This window comes from Anabrus simplex, chromosome 13 (assembly GCF_040414725.1).
Source record: "Anabrus simplex isolate iqAnaSimp1 chromosome 13, ASM4041472v1, whole genome shotgun sequence".
Taxonomy (NCBI): domain Eukaryota; kingdom Metazoa; phylum Arthropoda; class Insecta; order Orthoptera; family Tettigoniidae; genus Anabrus; species Anabrus simplex.
In genome coordinates this window covers 7690559-7707386 of record NC_090277.1, presented here as the reverse complement: position 1 = coordinate 7707386, position 16828 = coordinate 7690559, and positions in this window count along the sequence as shown.

Here is a 16828-nt window from a genome sequence, read left to right as displayed (position 1 = left end):
AGTACTATTATCGTGTACAGCGCTTGGATGAAAACTTGGCTGATTTCATACAGGACATTAAGTTTTATACTAGGGTGTTTGCCTTTCATTTTCCTGAAGATCAGATTGTACAGGCTATTGTAGAAGGAATTTCACCTCCCTATAGGTCATATTTGTGTTTCGCGGCGTGCCCGCAAACTTTCTCGGAACTTGAAGCATTGGCCGTCTCAGCGGAAGGAGTTAGATCCGCCGATTCCTTGCGTGTCGCGAAAGAACCTCCGCCTTCCTTTAGTAACACTCGGCCTCCGCCTCGTCGACCAGTCAATCCCCGTAAATGTTATGCTTGTGGGTCGCCTGACCATCTGCGCAACAAGTGTCCACTGATCAAGTCAAGTGGGACAAGGAATGGAGCCGGGTTATCACAAGGCTGTTTTAAGTGTGGGGCCTTCTCACATATTGCCAAGAATTGTCCCAATTCGAATAGCACCCCCTCCTGCTCAACTTCTGGTGCAAGTTCCACCTATGCCAAAAATAAAAAGTGACTAGTGGCTTCGGCTGAGTCGACTAATCCATCTTCTCGAGACTCAGCCCCCGGTAAACAGGTTGTAAATTCAGGGAACAAGCAATTTTCAAATTCATCTTTTGAAGGTCCCAAAGAGTGTCTTAGGATTGCGGCGGATTCCCCCGCACCGGTCCCCTTTCTCAAAATTGAGGTAAACAACGAGCCTATAACAGCCCTCTTAGATTCAGGTAGTGTTTGTTCTATTATTTCGGCTGATTGGTATTCAAAATTGAAATCTGTTTGTAAGCTTCCTAACTATTGTTTGTCGGCGATCCAATATGTTTCGGCTAATTCATCTCCATTAGAAATTCTAGGTTCCGTACTGGTCAAAATTCGTATTTATAAGTTTACATGGAAAATTAAACTGTTTGTGGCTAAGCACTTGTCTTGCCCCATCATACTGGGAGCGGACTTCATTTCTCACACTGGTCTTGTGCTCGATCTCCAGTCTAGGTCGTGCACATTCAAATTTGCGTCCAATTGTAAAATTCCCTTGTTAAAGTGTAATTCTGCATCATGTTCTTCTATTTCGCCTACCCAGGATGAGATGTTGTTAGACCTTAGACATCTACCTGAGGAACAGGCTGATAGTATTCGCAAATTGTGTCAGTCGTTTCCCGAGGTGTTCTCTGATACTCTTGGTGTTACTGACCTGATCGAATACAAAATTGAGGTCACGGATTCGATTCCTGTCCGTTTTCCACCATATAGGCTATCTCCACCTAAAATGAAGGCTCTGAAAGAAATCATCGATCAGATGTTGAAGGATGGTATTATTAGGCCCTCTAAGTCGGCGTATTCTTCGCCTATTTTTCTAGTCCCGAAACCCCAAGGAGGCTTCAGGCCTGTCATTGATTACAGGGCTCTCAATCGGAAGGTGGTGTTGCAATCTGTGCCCCTTCCCGACCTTCATTCTTGCTTTTCATGGTTTCGTAAGGCCAAGTTCTTTACTATCTTGGACTTGAATCAGGCCTATAATCAAATTCCCCTTGCCGAAGAGTCTAAACATCTTACAGCGTTTGCCACGGACTGGAATTTATACGAATACAACCGCGTGCCTTTCGGGCTCCCCACCGGAGCAGCTGTACTCACTAGGCTACTAGATAGGGTCTTCTCCGACATCAAATTCGAGTACTTATATCACTACTTAGATGATGTCGTCGTATTTTCAGAGACTTTTGAAGAACATCTAGATCATCTGCGAGAAGTTCTGAATCGCCTTCGTAAGGCTGGGTTAACTGTCAAGTTGTCCAAGGTCGCTTTTGCTAAGCCCTCTATGTCATTCCTAGGGCATATTGTGTCACCTGATGGTGTAGCAGTCGATCATTCTAGAACACAGGCCATCCGTGATTTTAAACCTCCCAAGGACATTAAAGGTATCGCCAGGTTCATTGGTATGGTGAATTTCTTCAGAAAGTTCATTCCTAACTTTGCTAATAGAGCGGCGCCCTTAAACCTTCTACGTAGGAAAGGCATCAAATTCGAGTGGGGACCTTCTCAACAAGCCGCTTTCGAAGATCTTAAATTAGCTCTCTGTAATGCCCCTGTACTTGCTATGCCTGATTTCTCGAAGAAATTCATCGTCCAAACCGACGCGTCGTCGTCGGCGGTAGCTGCAGTCCTTCTTCAAGAGACTGAACTAGGGAGGCGACCCATCGCCTATGCGTCTAGGACATTGTCGGCTCAAGAAGCCAAATATTCCATCTATGAGCTCGAAGGCTTAGCAGTCTTATTCGCCTTAGAGAAGTTCCGTCTCTATCTGGAACATGTCAAATTCGACCTGGAAACAGATAATCAAGCCTTAAGCTGGGTCTTAGGTAGGCCGCGTCGTACTGGTCGTATAGCCCGTTGGGCCATCCGTATTTCTGCCTTCCAATTCGATGTCAGGCACATCAGAGGTACCGAAAATGTTGTGGCTGATGGACTCAGCCGTATGTTTTCTAACGACGTCGAGACCCAGGAACCGGCCGACAGTCCATCACCTCCCGAGTCCATACTATCTGGTGTTAATGCCATCTTAACAGATGCTCCCATGCTTTTTAGAGATATTGAGAAATACCAACGTGAAGATCCGACGCTGGCTCCGATAATGGAAACCCTTTCTTCTGGGGAACATGTCGTCCCTTATGTTCTGAGGAATGGTGTTTTATGTTGCCCTTCGAAGCATGACAAGATGATGAAGGTTGTGGTTCCAGCTGTTCTTGTGCCTATGATCTTCAAATACTATCATGAGACCCCATTGGGGGGGCATCTTGGAATCTTTAAAACCCGTGAAAAGATTCGTGAAATGTTCATCTGGAAAGGTATGGACGGTGAAATCCGTGAACTTGTAAAAGCTTGTAAATCTTGTTTGCTCAGTAAACCCACCATGTCCACCAAGGTAGGCCTTTTGTCTTCGCATCAAGCGTCGCGCCCCATGGAACGCCTGTATATCGACTATGTAGGACACTTCCCCCAGTCAAAGGGTAATGCTAACAAGTTCATCCTTGTGTGCGTAGATGGTTTTACCAGATTTTCTTGGTTATTTCCGACTAAGCTGGCTACCGCTCAGTCTACCATTACCTGCTTAAATTCTATTTTTGCTTCTTTTGGTCCGTGTCAATATATTGTGTCTGATAATGCTAAGGCGTTTACATCAAATCTTTTTCGTAAATTCTGTTTTGATTTGTCCATCTCTCATGTAACTACTTCTGCTTACTACCCTCAACCATCTCTGGCTGAACGGGTTAACCGTAATCTCAGGTCCGCACTCATTGCCTATCATCATGAAGATCCTTCTAGGTGAGACACGTCCCTGCATTGGATAGCTTTCGCTTTGAATTCGGCGGTTCATGAATCTCACAAGTTTACTCCAGCTTCTTTGATGTTCAAGTTTGTTCCCAACACGCCGCTCTCTAACCTCTGGTCTCTGAGTGACATTCTACCCGAGACAATAGATCCGGACAACATTAAAGATCTTTGGAAGAAAGCTAAAGCCAATCTTAAAGTATCTCATGAAAAGGTTAGGGAAAGGTATGATCGTGGACGGAGACCCACCCCTTTGAAGGTAGGTGACCAAGTAATGGTCAAGAATTTTGTTCCCGCGGGCAAGCTTGCCCCCAGATTTCATGGACCTTGTGTCATTCTCGATTTTCTTACGCCGGTTACCTTATTGTTAAGTAATCCAGCCACCGAGAGGATATTTAGGGTTCACCTGTCCCAGGTGAAACCGGTGTAATTTCTGTGTTAACTTGCTTCATATTATTTTGAAAGGAATATAAAGGTTATATTTTTTTTTTTATCGAGTTTCACTTTTAAGGCATTCTGCCCCTTCTATAATATTTTGTTTCATATGTAAGTTTTTTGTAAACCTCCCCCGCACCGTTAAACTGCCATTCTGTCCTTGCCACGGCCATTACCCCGCTCCCGTCTCCTCCTCAACTCTACACAGTGGCTTACTTAATGCCATAGATAACTGCACGCCGCTGGCCCCTCAACCTCTCCACAAAGCCTGTGCCCTCAAAAAGATGATGGTCCAACACAATTCTGCCGCCTAGCTTTAATGTTTCAGTGCCCCCGCAGCCGCGCAGCGCCGTGCAGCAACTGGGGAGGGGGATGGGCCCCCTCCTCTCCAGCGAGGACGACATGTGCACGGCGAGCCGGAGCTCTCCTCCCGGCCAAGGCTGATGTGCGGCGCACGACCTGCTACTGGCCCGCAGCCTGTATATGTTCACCGCTGCGCGGCGTGTCTCAACACCTCTGCTCCCCTCATAGTGCGGGCGAGCGGTATCTCAGGGTACTTGAGGGGTCCGAGCGGCCTCCTTTGGACGCAAGCTGCAACGGCCGGTCTGGCCATCCAACTTCATTAACCTCAACTACATGAACAGTTACTATAAGTAATGACTACACTTCGGAATTCTACAGCAATATTTGGTGGACATTGCAAAATTCTTCATCACCTTTAAGTATTAAAAGTTTATCTTCAGAAATTCAACTTTTACAAACATAAAGACTTTACTTCTCCTGCAACAACAAAATTTTGGAACCGAATTAAGAAATTTCTCAAATACTTCTGCAAGTTATCTTAATATCAACATCAAAACTTGGAACTTATTTTCAAACAAAAGGTTATGTTCTTCTGTGTTACCCCTTGGAGGAACTTTTGGGGGGGGAGGTCTGTACCGGGCGGTACACCTCCACACCGTTTATTTAAAAGTTGCGCCAGTTGAAACTCCTCTTCTGGAGGAAGTCTGAACTTTATCTACGGTCTTAATTTCCAAATTTCTCAGAAGATGTCACTACCTGGAAATTTTTGAGTTTTTGAACTGTGTCATTTTTGATGTGTTTTTGTTTCGCTTGAAGTAAGAAGTGTGAACTTTCTCTTCTAGAGGACACTACTGAAGAATTACAATAGTGCAACCTAGTGCAGAGTCAAAGAACTATTTTGTTGGAGAAATTTTTACTTCAAATGTTTGTTCTTTGTTAAATTTCTTTCTGTCATTGTTTAAGTTGGCAATATTTACCCCTTTCTTCCCCTTGTTTTGAATGTATCCAATCCCGAATTTCTTCTATTAATTTTTGACCAATCCGGTGTATCTTTCCCCAGCTTGAATCTGTTGCGGGGTCCTACCCAATAAAATCTTTGTGGGAGGGTGTTTTCTTTCCCCTAACGCCTAGAACTTTCTGCGAGAGTATTTAAACTGCTGATTTTAGGGTCTCCGGGCAGCCATTCGAGAACAATCTTCTGGTGACTGCGGACGCATAGTGCTGTACTCTCCCACTTGTTGCTTTGGTGTGAGCTTTTTTCAGTGTTATAAGGTACCAAGTATTATACAAGCGAAGCGCTAAATTGGATCTTTAACCAATCCTTTTGGCTACTTCTCTGGTATAATCTGGTAAGTGCTACATCACTTGCTGTTTTTGCTTGCTTGGTGTACCTTACAGTGCTTGGTAGTGCATGATGGTTAAATCCCCGCCACCGGGAGGTGGTGGAGAGGACTTTCCTCCTCTGCCTGCTACTAAATCTCCTTCTGGTAGTGCTAATTCTGGCTTGCCGGCTACAAAGGCTGCTTCCACTATTCATTTACTGCCCTCCTCCATTACCAAAGAAAAGCTTGTGGAATATTCCAGAACAGGAGAGATACCGGCGCAGCTGGCTCTCCTACTTCGCAGTGATCACCCACAAGCCAAAAAATTCCGTAGGCAATATGCTAGGTATAAACAAGCAAATAGGCCACTGCAACCTAAACCTGTCCCCACCTCCAACCAATATGGAGTCCTGGCTTCCTTGCCCACTGACGGTAATCTAACATTAGCTGACTTCCTGCCTAAACCGCCAGCTCCCGCAGCTGACCCCCTCCCCTCCACCAGCACTGCCCCCTCTCAGCCTCCTAGGCCTGATGGGGTCGCGCGTTCGACCCCAAATAATATAGAGACAGGGCAGAGCTCCTCACAAGAAAGCCAGGGCGAGGCCATGGATGTATCAGCCCCCAAAAAAGTCTCTGTTCCCCCCATAGTGGTAGCTGATGAGTCGGAGTATCAGCGCCACTATAAATACTTAAAATCGCGCTGCACTGGTAACATCAGGGTAATCAATACCAGGGATGCCCTGAAGTTTCATGCAGAAAATGAGCATGATTACCTACTGCTGAAGCAGTATTTCGAAGATAATGGAAAGAGCTTCTATACTCACCAGCTCGCGAGTAAGAGGCTTCTAAAAGTTATCATTCGAAATATTGTTTCCACAGTGGACGTGGACTGGGTTCGAGAGGAACTCATAGCACTTGGATACCAACCTCAGGACGTGTACCAGTACACGCGACGTGATGCCACGTCCAAGAAGGTGGTACCTCTGAGTGTTATGAGCGTCACCCTCCCGAAGGATAAATTCTCGGAAACTATTTACTCCGTCAGGCACTTATGCGGGTGCTCTGTGAAAATTGAAGCTTTCAGGGGCCGTGAGGGCCCCTCTCAGTGCCACCGATGTCAGAGGTGGGGGCACACCGCTAACTATTGTAAAATGCCTCTGAGATGTGTGAAATGCGGTGAAAACCACTCAGCTGCTGCCTGCCCCTTAAATCCGGAGGCACCAGCTAAGTGTGCTAACTGCCTGGGTGAACACCCAGCCTCCTGGAGGGGATGCCAGCTGTTCCGCAATATTATGGAACAGAAGGTCGTCAGGGAGGTCTTGAAAACCGAGAAGCGAAAGGCTCTCCCCCCCTCCCGTGCAGTAGATCCCAATTTTTCCTATGCAGCTGCTGCTGGAGGCGCCCAGGCCGCCCCCGCCCCTGAATCGAACCCTGCCCCCTCAGTGGAAGCGTCACCCATCTCCGACTTTTCGGGCATGAGTGACATTTTGAACCTCGTGAGGCAGATTAATTTTTCAAAATTACTGCCCATTATTAAAGACACCATAACTAAACTGAGGACTTGTGAAACCGTGATTGACAAAATTGGAGTCCTGTTAAGTGCTGCTTTTCAGTACTTTTCAGAACCTTAATGAGGCAGTCACTGTTTGACAATGGACCTCAGAATTTGTGCGTGGAATTGCAAGGGTGTTTCTGCTCAGAGATACGAACTCGAGTCGTTTATCTCTGAGCATAACATCGATATCCTCCTGCTAGGGGAAACATGGCTGAAACCTCATATGCCCTTCAAAATTAAAAACTTTGCGGTATACCGCAAAGATAGAATAGAATTGACAGAGAGGGCGGGGGCGTGGCCGTGCTGATTAAGTCCAAGCTTACTCATCACGTCATAGACCCCCTCCCTCTCGGCGCTATTGAGTCTCTCGGTATCGAGATTAGACACAGTAATTATCATTATCGTATTTTTGCGGCCTATCTTTCCCCCAGTGCTCCGCTTCATACAGCGGAGCTTGATATTTTGCTTAATAATCCTAGCCATACGCCCTCTATCATCGGAGGCGACTTGAATTCCAAGCACACCGACTGGAACTCCAGGACTATAAATCCTAGGGGGAGAATACTCCAGCAACATATGGTAGATACCGACATCAGTGTATATGCCCCCACGGAGCCCACCTTCTATCCGGATAATGGTGGCCTACCTGATGTCCTAGATGTCGCAGTCACCAAATATTACAGCAGGGCTATTGATTTTCTAGTCCCTGATGAACTAAATTCTGACCACAAGCCTATCATCTTTAATCTTACCTGGGTTAGGCTCGATGAGCCGTCTCTTCCTACTTCTAAACTAAACCTTGACTACCACAAATTCACGTGGCATGTCAATAAAAACCTGAAAACATTTCCGATTACTAGCACGAATGATGTTGACCGCGCGATTGCGCACCTTAACAATAAGGTCTGCAACGCCCGGAAATACATCATTCGAGCTGCTAAACTTAATAACAATAATAATAATAATCATTTTCAGAACTCTCCTGGTTCTGATAATGACACTACTCCGGATCTCCTTAAGGATTTGATCCAAATTAAAAATAGACATAGGAAGAGGTGGCAACGATTCCGGGACCCAGCTGACCGGGCGGAATACCAGGAACTAGCCCGCGAAGTCCGCAATCGCTTGCTGGAACGTAAGATTGAAAGATGGGAGGAATTCTGCCGACATCTTTCAGAGCACGAGTCAGAGCGCGACTTTTGGCGTGTCACTCGCGGTCTGACTCGAACTCAGGAACCCCGGCGTGCCATCCACGGACGGCACGGCCTGGTGTTCTCCCCCTATGATAAAGCCGAGGCTTTTGCGGACACCATTGAAAGCCAGTGCGTAACTCACAACTTAGCTGACAATGACGATGACGATGACGAACGACGGACCCGTGAGATACGCAGAAAAGCCTTGGCTTTCGAAAGACAATGGACACCAGACTTTAACGTACCTGACTTCCAGCCCCGCGAGGTTCGCAGGGTTATTAAAAATTTAAATGAGAAGAAGTCTCCCGGTGATGACAGGGTTTCTAACAAGGAAATCAAATCACTGCCATATAGAGCAGTAATCTTCCTAGCTACCATATTTTCGGCCTGTATCAAACTGGGATACTTCCCTGACGTCTGGAAGACTGGTAAAATGATAGTCTTCCCGAAGCCAGGGAAGGATAAATTATTCCCACAAAATTATCGTCCGATAACCCTGTTATCACATATCTCTAAGATATTCGAGAGACTTCTTCTCTCACGTCTTAACGGATACCTCAGCACCCGCAACATACTGCGACCTGAGCAGTTTGGGTTCAGGTCCAGGCGCAGTGCCCCCCTTGCGGTGCTGCGCCTGACACAGTATGTCACAAGGTCGTTCAATATGCGCCGTAGCGTGCCAGCAGTATTTTTCGATGTAGAGAAAGCTTTCGACACTGTCTGGCACGATAATCTCATAGTGAAACTTCTGGAACTATATAAAGTTCCTTCCTACCTTGTCAAAATTATTCAGTCATATTTGACTAACAGGAAATTTTATATTTCCTGTGAAGGGGAGCAATCCACCCCTCGGGTACTTAGAGCTGGAGTCCCACAGGGTGGAGTGCTAAGCCCCACACTCTACGGCTTATATGTGAACGATCTTCCCGCACTAGATGGAGTTGAGATCCAGCAGTATGCGGATGACATAGCCATTTACATCGGCATGAAACGAAATGACTATGCCGTCCGACGACTGCAACAATGGATCGATTCCTTCCGGGAGTGGTGTCTCCGGAACAAGGTGAAAATAAATGCGGATAAAACACAGGCAATTATTTTCACCCGGCGCCGGCCTAGCCTTGATCGCCTCACTATTAATAAAGCCCCCGTGTCTTGGACTAACAAAATTAAATACCTTGGCCTAATTCTGGACAGAACTATGTCCTGGAGATACAATATAGAACAGGCCAGACAGCGTGCCACAGCACGGATGAAAGCGTTGAGACCTCTGCTAGGCAATAAGTATATCTCTACCACCATCAAGAGAAATATTTACCTAGCATGTATCAGGCCCATCCTGCTGTATGGCTGCGAGGCCTGGGGCTATATTGCAAAGACTCCACTTTCAAAATTACAAGCTTTTCAGAATAAGACACTACGAATGATGACCAGAGCACCTTATCTGAAATCTAACAAGAGGATACGGGCTGAGCTTCGTATCCCCACACTTAGATCTCAGATAAATAAAGTAGTGAGGATGACCAGGGCTAGGATCCTCTCGAACCTATCAGAGGACCCTGGTATTCTACTGTTAAAGCGGGTCATGAGGACTAAGAAGCCGAGTACTCGCCTGAAGTACCGTGGCCCTTGGATCCTCTATGACCCGCCTTAATTTTCGAACCTGCCAACCCTTTCGGCCTTTTGCAAATTGACACATTCCTCTCACTAAACATCTCAAAATTCTTTCCCGGTTAGGGGCTGTTTGTTAAGAAGGGCTCTTATATTTAATACTTCACTCCGACTCCTTTATTTGAAAACAAATTAGTAGCGAATTGGGGGTTTCTTTTCTGACGATAGGCCTCTGGCCTATCTGACAGATGGTTTTTCCCCCGCCAGTGCAGTGAGATCAGAGACTTCCTGCCTCATCGGCCAAACCTAGGAAACAGATGAGTAGGGGGGCATCATTTTCGCCCCGGGGCTCCCATCCACTGGCCATCAACAAAAAAAAAAAAAAATAAAAAAAAATATATTTAAAAAAAAAATAAAAAAAATAAAAAAAAAAAAGGTCTCCGGGCCACTTCTGTTCCATCTTTCAGTGTATTAAGTACCGAGCAGGAGGCGGGAAGCGCCTCTTTCTTCTCCAGCCGTTCAACACAAGGTAATGGCCAATTAATAATTTCTTTCGTTGCTAGCTCAGCAGTTTAACTCTCGGGGCGGGTGCTAGGCCTTCCACCATGTAACTTTCCTTTAAAATGTAAAAACATCTGGTATCTATTCTACCTTTCAAACTACATATCGGGATAGAGAGTGCTTAACCCTCTCGAGCTCCCACTCATATTGTTTCGAGGTGAACTTTTTTTTTTTCTTCGTTAATGTAAAACAAATTGTTCTCTTCTTAAGTCACCTCTTTAGTATGGGATTAGCCCTTGTATTATCGGCCTAGTGCCAAGTAGGTCTTAAGCAAAGCGTATTAGGAGTGCAAGTTCGCCTCCTCTCAAATTGTGATTTTAGAGGTCATGTAATTAACCTTCTTTTCGTTTAATAGACCTCAGTAGAGTGGGTATTTTACCCCTGTGTTTATGTCCGTTGAGGACAGCTTGAAGGTGGAGTTTGGTGTGGCCTGGGAGAGGCCTAAATTTGAGAGCGAGTGGCTCTTTTGGAAATTGTATGTTGTATGCCTCGAGGAGGCTTCTCAGTGTAATTTGGAGCAAGGGCTCCTAGGTATGAATGGGGTTTTCTGCCCCTCTGTTAAAATTGTGTTTGGGGTAAAACTGAGCTGATTGCTGAAGTCAGGGCGCGAAGCCCAAAACCTGTAAATATCGTAACTACCCTTTTTGCTACTTTGTACCTGCCATGTTTGTTATTGTTTGGTTTTGAAAAGAAAATATAACCTTGTTAAATTTTAAAATAATTTTACATTGCACTATAATTTCGTAGCTTGAAACCCATTCACACCCGCACCTTCTTTCACCTCTACCTACCACGGAAATCTCCGTAACAATTATTATTATTATTATTATTTTCAGAGACAAAAAATAATAATCATCATCAAAATTTTGAAGGGTGCTGGAAACACCTCTTATACTTGAATTCAAACAGTAGCTTTTCAAGGCAATTCGTCGACTTCATGCTAAAGCTGGAAAATTTGCATTACCAATTTTCAAGAAAAATCTGAAATTACATTTTATGCATATGATACTGATTATCAGAAAGCAGACTCCCATACTGGTTACTCAGCTTTAAGATGCACTTTGTTCATCACAGTAGAAAATTACTCACCTTCACGGTGTGAGTGGAGCAACTCCCAGGGAGGAATCGCTTTCTTCACCTGTGGAGCTGGAACCGAGGGAGATGATCATTTCTTCCACACAGTGTTCCAAAACTCCTTCCTTTTTCCACTGTTTCTGTGTCAGTACCCTTGTGTATTTCACCACAGAGACCCATTTTTCTGCAGTGAAATTCTCAATACCCTCTCTGGTCAGTCTCTCTATTTCAGCGATGGTGAACCTCTTGTTGTTCTCAGCTACGTAACCCTTCACTTGTGACCAAATATTTTCTGTGGGGTTCAAATGGGCATGGTAAGGAGGCAGCCTGATCACCTGGTGGCCATTCATTTTTGCTATCTCATCGATGACATAAACGGGTTTCGGTTTGTAAGCTGTCACAAGCTCCATTAGCTCTGACTTTGTAGTACAAGGTTCAATAGTAATATCTGTGTTCCGAGGCAAGACATTTCTTTCTACCCAAGCCAGCATGTCAGCCTTTCTCGTCTGCATTACAGAATGGTATGGAGCATTATCCATAACAATCGTGGACATGGGAGGAATGTTTTTAAGGAGGGAATTTTCAAACCATGCCGTGAAGGAAGCAGCATTCATTTCTTTGTGGTAGTCCCCTGTTTCTCGTGACTGGAACATGAGGGAACAATTTGGAACGAAGCCTCTTGCAGTGCCAGCATGCAGGACAATGATCCTACCTCCCTTTCCTAACAGGGCTTTCATTGTGCCTTCTGGTGTTCTGTCTGACCATCCCTTGGTTAAGGAGTGGCCAGCGTTTACAAATGTTTCATCAAGCCACACAACGCTTTTATAATCTACATTCCTAACAGCCCTCAAGTAGCAACAGCGCCAAGCTACGATATCATGTCTCTCCATCAACACAGTTCGGTTTGAGTATTTTTCAAAATGAAATCCTAACTTATGAAGGGAGATTCGAAGGGAAGACGCACTACCAAAAATCAATTTATCTTCTCTAAGACTCGTATGTAGTTTCCGCGGTATACTATATTGGCAATGTGGAACTCGGACCGACCGCCTCTCGAAGCTGTAAAACAGCGGGGGTAGGAAAAGGAAGAGTGCATGTCGAGCTGGGATTGGTTGAAACAGGAGGTGTGTACTGGTTGCCATAGTAACTGCCACCTCCTACTACCACGCTGAGAGCTGTCAGACCACGCACATTGTTTTAATAGCACTATAATATAGACAGGGGGTATCCACAGGGAGGAGTATTACCACCAACATTATGGTGTCTGGTAGTGGATGAACTACTTACCAGGTTAAATGTTAGAGGAATTTATGCCCAAGGCTATGCAGATGACATTAGCCTGATGGCGGTGGGAAATTTCCCCAGTATGGTTTCAGAGCTCATACAGAGCTCCCTACGTAGGGTGGAAAGATGGTGCCACGACCCAGACTTGTTGGTTAATCCCGACAAGACGGAGCTTGTGGTATTTACCAGGAGGAGTAGACTAGACGGACTGTCAGAGCCTTTCCTATTTGGGAAAAAATTAGTTAAGACAACCTCAGTTAAGTACCTAGGGATAATCCATGAGGCAAGACTGAGTTGGAAAAAACATATAGACCATAAGGTGGATAAGGCTCGCAAGATTATGTGGGCCTGTCGCAGGGCCGTCGGAAAGACTTGGGGCCTAGGACCTAAGGTGGTCCAGTGGCTCTATATTTCTATTGTACGGCCCACGATCACCTTTGCAGCTTTAGTCTGGTGGCCAGGTTCGGAGAGTAAAACTGTGACCACCAAGTTAAACAGTGTCCAAAGACTTGCGTGTCTAGGAATAACAGGGGCACTGGATACTACACCATTATGTGCAATGGAGGCTATCCTAGGTCTTCCCCCTTTACATTTGTAAGTTAAGGAAATAGCGGGAATGAGTGCTTACCGCCTCTGGTCACTCGGAGGATGGTCCTTCAAGAATCTGAATAGCGGTCATGCCTCAATTCTTACAAGGCTTCACCAGACCTGTCCTACGACAATGATGATCAGGGACCTGATGAAGCCTAGTTTTAATCTGAATTATAAGTTCACAGTGGTGATACCCATGAGGGAGGAGTGGGCCGCAGATGCTGGGGCCCGTCTCAAGTCTGGGGGCTGTACATGGTACACAGACGGCTCGCAGACAGAGACAGGCACAGGCGCCGGGGTCTGGGGGCCTAAGGCAAGGCCGTCCCTTCCCATGGGTAAATATGTTACTGTTTTCCAGGCCGAAGTATATGCAATACTGGCCTGTGCTGTATATATATGGAACATGCCTGGACGTAGAAGATGCATCACCATTTGCAGTGATAGCCAGGCAGCGTTAAAAGCATTATGCGCAGTTAGAACAACATCAAGAATGGTATGGGAATGCCAAAGGATGTTAGATCAGCTGTGTGAATTTAGCTCCGTTACCCTATTATGGGTCCCTGGGCACACAGGTATCAGTGGAAATGAAGAAACTGACAAACTAGCTAAACAAGGCTCAAAAGGTCCTTTCATAGGACCAGAGCCCTTCCTGGGAGTGTAACTCCGAAGCGTGAAACTGGTAATATCCCAGTGGACAAACCAGTCTCACTTAGACATTTGGAAAAGGTTAACCACAGCAAGGCAGGCACGTGAACTTATCAAAGGACCTAGCGAAAGTTATAAAAAGGTCCTGATAAATTTGAATAGGACCAGAATGCGAATGGTAGTTGGACTGTTGACAGGCCACAATACCTTACAGGGACACCTACACATCACGAAAATCAGTCAGGATCCAACGTGTAGAATATGCGGTAGGGAGGAAGAGACCTCCGCGCATGTGTTGTGTCAGTGCGAGGCTCTTGCAAGCACTAGACATCGACACCTTGGCTCACATTTCGTGAGCCTGGAAGACATCAGGAATGCCAACATCCGGACACTGGTATCCTATATAGGAGTACTAGGGCTGGACTAGGCAAACCCGTTTAAGGGACACAAAGGGTCTTCACAGACCTATGTGTGGAGCCGTGCAAAGGCAGGGCTCAACCATCCTTTATCTATTTATCTATCTATCTATCTCATCTATAAATTAGCAGTCTGCAGTGTTTGCAACAGATTACTACTGTTAAGTCACAGTTATTCATTGAACATCCCTCTTCCAACTTTCAAGGTTTTCAAAGACTCTGAGGTGCCAGAATGATGTGCAGGAATTCACTTTCATGCCAGTATAACTGCAGACATGTGCTGGGATAATGCAGCTTCTTCAAATAACTCTAAACTGGACCAGAAACACACTCACGAACATGAAATTAGCATGGCATCAGTCCTCTGAGCTACCAGATCAAGAGCCACTGAACTGAAAGCCACACACTCAAAAGAGTGCAATGAACTGTGATTAAAGTAGCAACAGACAGAGAAAGGAAAGGTGATGGAAAAATCATGTTTCTTCTAAAAAATATTCCACTGCATCTCTGCCTTCAGCAGGGTGTTTGCTTTAGATGACCTATACTCACAGTAAACTGCCAAGACAGAATTTTACTACATGCTCACCCAACATTAGCAATAATGTAAAGAAGTTTAAATGATGCAAATCTTACCTGGAATTTCTTTTTGAGGAAAAATATGTTCACGATGATAGCCAGGGACCTACTGGCCATAACTCAATTCAATCTATCACCCACCATTTTACATCACCTCAGCAACTACTACTACTGCAGTTGGCTGACATATGATAGAAAATTATGTCATTCCCACAAAGATTCCATTACCAAACCGAGCAGAATAAAGACTTGACAACACACACTACAGAAATCTATTTCAACAACCAACGGAGGTAAACATTTAAAAGCAGACAGTCAGTCAATGGGTACTTAACACATGAAATGCCCTGAAGCCTCGATCTTGAGACACAGCCTATCACAACTTCATCACTAGATGGAACTAACTCAGGTTATTTCACTACCAAGACCACAACATTAATTCAGCTTTTTGCCACTATCAAACATGGAATGCATGGCCATCTCCCTAGTAATTGCTAGAGGCCAATTGTGCACAGTTTTTAAGTTACCTATTTTACTATTGTTACGAACGTAATACGTTTCATTATGTATATGTCAATCTAACTTTCGACACATGTTTTTTCACTGGACAAGGTATAAAGCCTAACACAACATTATAAGAGCTTATACAGCTGTATTCAAGCATAATACCTTTTTATACCTGACGAATTGATCCAAGAACTTGTTTTATTTGTGAAACTTGAAAGGTGATAGTACAAATGTACATAGCAATTTGTTTTACCATGTATTGTAAACTTTTAATGTGTTTCAAATAGTTATCATTTTAATATTAGTCTTTAAACAACTTAAATATACGAACCACTCATAGACATGACTACTTAATGTCATTCAATACAAAAATTGTTTTAAATTTGGCAAGGTATTACTATTGAGAATGTGTCGTCTAATGTAAACGTAAGACAGCTGAAGATGACTTTGTGAGGAGTCGAAACTGGTTCTGTTAACAAAAAACTCTTAATAAATAAGTATTGATCACGTGGATCTCTCTTTCTTTCTATGATATATGGTAGATATCAATACGTAACGTAATGAAAATAATCAAGAAGCAACAGTGTTATTCTTCATGAATTTGTACCCCAGGGTACACCTGTCAACGCGGAATTCTACGAGGGAGTTTTGAAACGGCTACTGCAACGCATCAGACGGGTTCGGCCTGAACTGTCCTGGAATGGACAGTAGAAGCTCCTCCATGACAATGGCCATCTGCACACCGCAAACCACGTGACCCAGTTTCTCGCCGAATGCAAGGTGACTGTTCTTCCACACCCTCCATATTCTATGGATTTTGGGCCAGCAGAAGACCTCAACGACTTCTACAGTGGAGAAGGTGGACTTCGGTACAGTGGAGATAGCGGAAGAGGCAGCCCTGTATTCAGGGATTAATATGAGTACAACCTGCTGCCTTGTAGGTTGAGGTGACTGGACACCAAAGGCTAAGGCAGAAAACCCTGAAAGAAAATCTCCATCTTTGTTAGGCTCAGCAGGTCAACAGAGGGATTACTGAAGAAGTAGCTTTCAAGAATAATACGAGCCTTGGATATAGGAATTCACGACAACGATATCAGTTTTGTGCGAATGATGGTTTACGGCCTGATGATACACCAGCTACCCAAACCAAACGAAGACAAAGTATCAGAGAGGGAACATAAAATATCCTGACATTGACAAACTAAACTGAAGAGCTGGTCGACCTCATGGAAAGGAGGAAACTTCTGATCATGGGCCTAAATGAAACAAAGTGGAAGAAAACTGGGAAAATGAATATCAGATTGGACTATAGTCTCTACTGCTCAGCAAATGAAGTTGAGTCTAAGAATGGAGTAGGATTTTTAATACATAAAGATGTAGATGCTTGTGGTGAAGTTGAGTTTGTTAGTGAAAGGATAATTAAGTTA